This window comes from Meleagris gallopavo, chromosome 14, assembly GCF_000146605.3.
Source record: "Meleagris gallopavo isolate NT-WF06-2002-E0010 breed Aviagen turkey brand Nicholas breeding stock chromosome 14, Turkey_5.1, whole genome shotgun sequence".
NCBI lineage: Eukaryota > Metazoa > Chordata > Aves > Galliformes > Phasianidae > Meleagris > Meleagris gallopavo.
In genome coordinates this window covers 11,713,586-11,720,781 of record NC_015024.2, presented here as the reverse complement: position 1 = coordinate 11,720,781, position 7,196 = coordinate 11,713,586, and the positions used below count along the sequence as shown (strand labels likewise).

At 43.1% G+C, this 7,196-nt stretch overlaps 1 long non-coding RNA gene across 1 annotated transcript in view; it reads right to left on the bottom strand.

The window, feature by feature from the left end:
- Positions 1–7,196, bottom strand: part of LOC116217176 — a 98,010-nt gene that overhangs the window by 3,336 nt on the left and 87,478 nt on the right. Inside the window, exon 3 of the long non-coding RNA XR_004161322.1 lies at positions 3,989–4,109. This is a non-coding gene — a long non-coding RNA (uncharacterized LOC116217176). The remainder of the gene's footprint in view (positions 1–3,988; positions 4,110–7,196) is intronic.

Below are 7,196 nucleotides of genomic sequence, written 5' to 3'. Positions count from 1 at the left end.
AACACTATTATAATGTCTGCCTTTATAACCTGCAGAACCATTACAAGGGTAACAGTTCTTCATGCAAAACACCCTTTCCAGGAATATTAGGCTAATGAAAACTCACTGCTGCCCTCGCATCAAATCCACATGCGCACATATACCAGACTTAGGATAGAAAGCTTTGAGCCTCACTCTTTCTCCAATTTATTATTAAGTTTAAAAAAATAATAATAATAATTTTTCCTTCTTACTATTTTCAATGATAATTATTACTGGCATATAGTCCAAACATAAGGCCAGGCATCTCTGCTTGGAGTTCAGTATAACATACACTGGAGTTTAATTAGTATTTGTTGATCTCATCCATAACTGCCAGAGGCTGAAGAGGGAAAGAAGGTTGCAAGAACTCCTCCAGAGCTTCTTTTCTCCCCCATCTTTGTTGCTACACGTGGGAAATTATTCACAGAAACAGCTGGAGGACTGGAGTAGCTCTGGAAGGATGATAGATTCTGTTCAGTTAGCACTGGTTGATATCCTCATGTGAATAACCCTCATGATTCTCCAGCGCTAAGGAAGCCCCAGAAGCTGCAGGGGAAGATTTCTGAAGGCTATGGGTGGCAGCCTGTCCCCACAGGTCCCTCAATCTGCGCCCATCACAGGGGACCTGCTACCTCCTGCATTTGTACTGAATAGCACAGATGGATGTGCTACAGGTCAAGACAGAGAGATGCTCAAGTGATTATTTCCAAGCTACTGTTAGCATATGCTCCTTCACGAGCAATGTCTTCAGTGTCTTGGCAGTAAAAGTACACCCACCATTAAGATATCTGTAGCTTCTGCACAATGCAGGAACTGGGTGATGTTTCCCTGGCCCAGGAATCAGAACTAGGATTCTGAACAGAGGAGCAAGGCAAGACAAACACTGCCCTTGGGCACATGGCAAAAGAAGTAAGAAAGTATTTTGCCAAATCTCCCTTACCTAGAAAAGAATAGGGTTGCACTTGGAGTTAAAGATGGGCTGATATTTCATAAGACTGCAAATGGTCAGCCTCAAAAGCATCATTCGATGGTCTGAAGGATCACCATTGTTACTGGGGCTGAGCACCTTGCACAGCTCCAGCGGGGAAGAAATTGCTCTCTTACAGACATATTAACATGCTGAATATGCCACAGCCAAATGGCCTCATTCAGCCCCGAATGAAGAAGCAGTTTCACTGAATTTAATGACTGATTAATATTCATTTAATAATTCTTGCCTAAAACTGCAGCAAATGATTTTAAATTATACCATTTGGGAGACAGCAGACTCAATTCAACGGGATCACTGGGCTCAGACTGTTCTACTCGCTTCTCTCCGGATTGTTCAGTTCTTCCTTCACTTGCCAGGTGATTGGCAGGAGCCTACCCTACCCAACTCTCTGCTTATTTCTGCCTCACTTTTTTTCTTTTATTTTGCTTGTTTGTTTTAAAATGCACACGTTTTAAATTGCTACTGGAGTGAGGCAATGTCTCTACCATTATTCTCACAAATCTTTGTAGACAGCAGGCTGCTGCAAACCAAGAAGGACAAACCACGCTTGATCTGCTGCCAGCAGACTCCAAAGGGAGCAATAAGGAGACCATACAGGGTAGAAAACAGATCTGTACCAGCACGCAGCACAGCTTGGATCTGCTCATGCTCTATAGCAAGACTGAGATTCTATTTTCTAATGGAAAAACAGAAAAAAATTGAAGAACTCTGATGGGTCTCCGTGAACGAACCATTCAGCCAGCAATAGCCGCACCCATCTTCCCACACAAAAGACAAGGTAAAACAAACAAACAAAAAGTAAGAAAAACAAAGCACCAAAATCTACATTGTATGCATCTCAAACTTGTTCTTGGGGAAGTGAGTCAGTACACTGTTCCAAGTTCTCTCACAACAAACCCATGGACCAGTGAGCCCAGCACAACTACTCTACACAGAGCACAGATCTAGCCCACACAGCTCCAGTGCTGACACTTGAGGGCTGCCAGCACCGCATCTCTGGGCACTAGGGATCCACAAAACTACAGGCATAGGCAAAGCTATAAGAGGTTTTGGAGCCACGGATGCCCCAAGACGTTGCCTTTCCCCTCCCACTCAAAGGCCCAGCACCATGTCATGCTGCCAAGTATGAGCACCTTGCCGTGCATCCCCTCTACTTCCAGACGGAAGGAAGCAGTCACAATGCAAACGCAGATGTGTGGCAGCCCCTCAAATGCCAGGGAGTCCATTCTCTCTCCAATTCTCCCCACCAATGCAGAAGACAGCACCTTTCCAGCTGTGCCAAGTGCTGGCAGCGCTCCCCCTTATCCAGAGCAAACCTCCCTTCCCCAAGCCTGGCTGGAGCCTGCTCCTCCAATTCCCATCGACATACCTGCATCTGGACAACCACAATTCTTCCCTTTTCAATTTCAATTTTTATTGATTTTTGAGGCACTCATTTCTGAGATGTATGGTATCATTGGATTATACTGTTTAGCAATTTATTTGTGTCTCTCTTTATGCGCTGGATTGATTCTCTTTTTTTTTTTCCTTTCCGCTAAGACTCCAAAAAGATGCTGCCACTGTTGTTATTTGGCTATCATAACAGCTCACATAGCCCTGAACTATTAGGCAGTGCAGCTCCAAGAAATTTTGTGCTGAGGTAATTTGGAGACTAAATCAAGTTTTATCACTGAATGAGGTTAGCTGATATTAATGGGAAGGCAGGAGTTTGCACTGAATCATTAATGTGGATAAATGGAGAGTGCCTCTTTAATACTTCATACAGCAAGCTCTAATAATGCCTGAAAATCACGGGGAAGCATTGCAAGTTGTATTTAACACAGCAGAAAAGGAGGACTAATCTGACTGCTTCTGGGTCATCAGCTGACGGCTGCATCTTGGTATCCCTGTCCTCACTTCAGGGATGTTTGTGAGTGTCTGTGAACTTAAGAACAGTGCAGCTGGGCCAGTATGTATATGAAGCAAATTGCTGCAAACAAACATTTTCAGAAAATGTTTCCCTGAAACTTGGAATTTTCTTTGAACAGTGAAAATCAACTAACAAATGAAACATAAAATTATAAAGATCAAAGAAGACAACTGAGATCAAGTTCAACCATCAACCCATCACCATGCCCATAGCCAGATCCCTCACTGCCACATCTCCACGGTCCTTGAACACCTCCAGGGATGGTGACTCCACCACTCCCTGGGCAGCCTATGCCAATGCCTTACCACTGTTTCTGAGGAGAAATTTTTCCTGATATCCAACACAAACCTCCCCTGACACAGCATGAAGCTCTGTTATGGTGCAGAGTCTAGAAGGAGTGTTTGTTGAGACGCCATTGAGTGCATTTTGCTATGAATGATAAGGCTTTAAACATGCTTCAGAAGAATACTGTTTACATTTTTCTGATGAATGTAAACCAGAAGAATTTTGCTATAGACAACTCTTATGCAGAATATCAGGTTTATTTATCTTCAAGGTTTTGTTTGTTTGTTTTTTTCCTTAAAAAAACGTTACGTAAATGAAATAACAATTAGAGCCAAGTGTGACGGCCAGTACCTTCCCATTAACTACACGGGAAATGTTTTCCATCCAGGCGCATGCATACATAGATTGTGATGCTCTGAAGTCCACATACAGCGGCTCTGAGCACAAGACCCAACGCTCCAGGACACACAGCCTCAGCTGCCCATCTGCAACACCTAGCAACTGGCAGCCCAATTATTCCAAAGTAATTCATAGCAAGCAAGCAAGGCAAGCTGCATTATCAGAAGCAGATACACAGGTCTGAGGTTAGTCAGTACAGAAGGGAATAAGCAGCCCCAGTATGTGGAAGAAAGCTGCAAAATGATGGGATTACAGAGGAAAAACAAAGTGTACTTACTGCTAGCAAAGGTAATGCAGCATTCTCTGATACCCAGAGAAAAGCAGCTGCTAAAAGCTTACATTAACCCTATGCAACAGTAAGAATGAAGCTCAGTGCTACTCACCAGCTGCAGATACAGAGGAGAGGACGTGGTCAGTTATAAAACAGTATCTGCCAGGCAGCCCTTCCCACATAAAGAGCAAGCCTTAGAAAAGGAAGTAGGGACGAAAGTCTCCGAGAGTGGCCTGCAATGAGAGAGTTAAAAAATAAAAATATAATAAAACCTAAAAAGTCAAATAGCTGTTGTTTGAACAGGGATCAGCCACGCTGTTAGATAGCTTAGTTCTCCTTGTAAGCAGCTAAATGAAATGGCAAGTACCCTAAAAGATTCACTCTAGTGCGGCAAGAGCTGAGTACTGGGCTGCTTCCCCCCAAAAATCACTGATAAATGAGCAGCTGGTAATTAGCTGATCAAACAGTTCTCAGAGGCTACTGCCCTACTGGGCGAGCTGTTGCTTACTGCAGGACCCTTTGGGAAACTCTAAGTGCTCCACTTCATGTCCTTGGGACTACCTTTTTCATGCTACGCTCTCAGTGGAGTACAGTATCCTTCTACTGCCTCCTGACGTTTGGGTGAGATGTAGGAATTCATAGATTCCTCCTTTTCCCACCTGAGAGCAGCCGGTGCTCCACCCCTGCAGTGAGGCAGTGACTGGTGCACTCACTTCCCAAAACACAGCTTACAAACCAGTCTTCAGAGAGCATCAGGAACACACTTCATCAGCCAAGTGAGCATCAGTGAAGTTATCAGCACGATGCTGTTCCAGCAGTGCTTTGGGGACTACAGCTGAGGAAAGGGAGTCTGGCAACACTGCAAGTACAATTTCAGGAAAGCTTTTTTTTGTGTTGGCAAATCTACCAGAAAAGACACACGGTGAGCAGGCTTTTACAGAGGTGTAGACTAATACTTAACACTGATGTTTGATTTTTCCCCTGTGAATTCAACTACATTTGGAGTAGCATTCATGCCTTGTAGGATATTCCTTTGCAGACTTTGACTGCAGTTCAGCAGGTTGGTGTCCAGAGCTCTACCTGTGCTGTGCAAATCATGTACACACTGTTACAAGTTGGCAGCAAGAGCATTTAGCAAGGAGCTACATCTGCAGGACACTGCAGTGATGTCCTCTTACAAACAGGGCAGGAGGCTGCTTCTTTCTACAAACTAGGATCAGAACATTCAGTCAAACTGAGATGCTCAGAAGCTTTCTCAGGAATTTAGAAATTGGGATTTAGCCCAGCTGCAACAGAACACATGGCTGAAAATATACCATTTCACTGGCTTTTCTAAGCAATAAGCTTCAGATATCGTCCTATTTTATTGAACACATTTCACAGAGTGGATTTGGAAATGCAAAATCAAAGCCCTGCAGCTAGTCAGCTGTCGCCAACCTCATCTGAAGCAATCCAAGCAATTCCCTCTAATTCCAAGGTAAGGGGCTATTCCAGGAACAGTGACTAAGTTAAACCAAGGCAGACTGCAGGTGAGCTCAGCTGTTCTTCACAGCTATGCACAACAACAACCCATTCAGTATTTACCTTTGAATCTTACTTAGGAAAATGGAGTCTGTTCTCTTTTTTATTTACTGAGTAATAGTAGCAAGAGCAGAAGGTAAAGAGTTAAAACAATAGCAACAGCTAAATCAAAGAAAAGAACTTGAGTGGTGGAACATCACATAGCAACGAGAGAATTATGATGAAGAAATGATTACAGTGTAGAAAGGGTACAAAAGAGTAATATAAAAGACTGAGCTATAAAAAGAATTTCATGTAAGGGGAAAATATACACAAATAGGGAAGATGCAGAGTGCTCAAGAAAATGATTTGAAACTCTGAAATCTTTGAGTTTAGTGCGAAAATACAATGCTTTACAATTGAGAGGACATTATTTGAAGTTTTCAGATTCCTGCAAAGTTCTGCAGCTCGAGAAAGCAGATGTAATTTATAGAGGTTTAAGGCTAAAAGAGATACTTAATGTGTTGGATTTTTCAGTTTGAGCTCTAACAGTACAATAACTGGAATTTCATTTTCTGAGTCTTTAGGAGACCTCCCTCATTGATTTAAGCACCCCACTGGTGGCAAATCTGCCACTTCTTCCTTTCAGCTGTTTCAATAATTAATTACACTTGTAGTTAAAAGATGGATCCTATTTCCATTGGCAACTTTGCTGAATTTTTCTATTCTCCACTGTAAAATCAGATTCAGCCTACTAACAGGGGAGGTGAATATTTTTAAGCCACAAATTATTTTTCCAAGCTGCTCTATGATTCTCTCTTAAAGAATGAGCAGCAGAGCAATGTAAGCACTTTAATTCAGTACAATTCAAGACTGCAATATATTTATGTTACATTACCTACTTTTAGGAAGGCATAGGACAGGTATTGCATGTTTACACAGCTTTCCAAAGCATCTGGAATGCCTTTCTACAAGATAACTAGCGATAGGACGAGAGGTAATGGCTTTGTGTTCAGCCAAAGGAGACTCACGTTGGATATTAGGAAAACCTTCTTCTCAGAAAGAGTGGTAATACATTGGCACAAGCTGCATGGGGAGGTGGTGGGTCACCAGCTTGGAGGTGTTCAAGAATCATAGAGATGTGGCACTGAGGTTATGGGCATAGTGGGGGTGCGTTGATGGCTGGGGTTGACAGTCTTAGTGGCCTCTTCCAACCCCAATGATTATTTGATTTTATGAATGCCTTATGCTTCACCCAAATTCTTAGATTATCCAGGAGACTGTTACATATCAGAAATACAAAGTGGGGCATGGTAAAGAGCACTGTGGCCAATTATCACCAGCAATCTCTACATTTGGGAATAATACTTTTGTTGATGCTTAGTATTTTCCAGCTTACATTACAAAGACTTCACAGGAAGTTGGTTATCTGATGAGAAAGTTCCTAGGAATATTTTCAGGTTTCCTAACTCTCTTAGTGCCAAAAGGGATGAATTCACATTCAGGAAGGCAGGGAGCTGAGCATGGGCCGTGGCAGGTGGTGGCAGATGTCCTGATCTCAGACCACAGTGCATGGGGAATCACTGCTGTACTGCAAAGAAGGCGAAGGCTGACAGCTGCATGGAGACAGAGATAAACCTTGCATTGGAATGTTCATCTGAAGCCCAAGCTTCAAAGGGTTAGGCTGGGCAGGTCCCAGAAGGTAAAGGCTTCCCCACAGAGGTGGGAAGTGGCACACTCAGCCATCTCTGCCTGAGTAGACATAAACAAAGTATTGCATAAGGCACAGTGCTCCATCTCTGTGGAGGAGGGAAATTCCC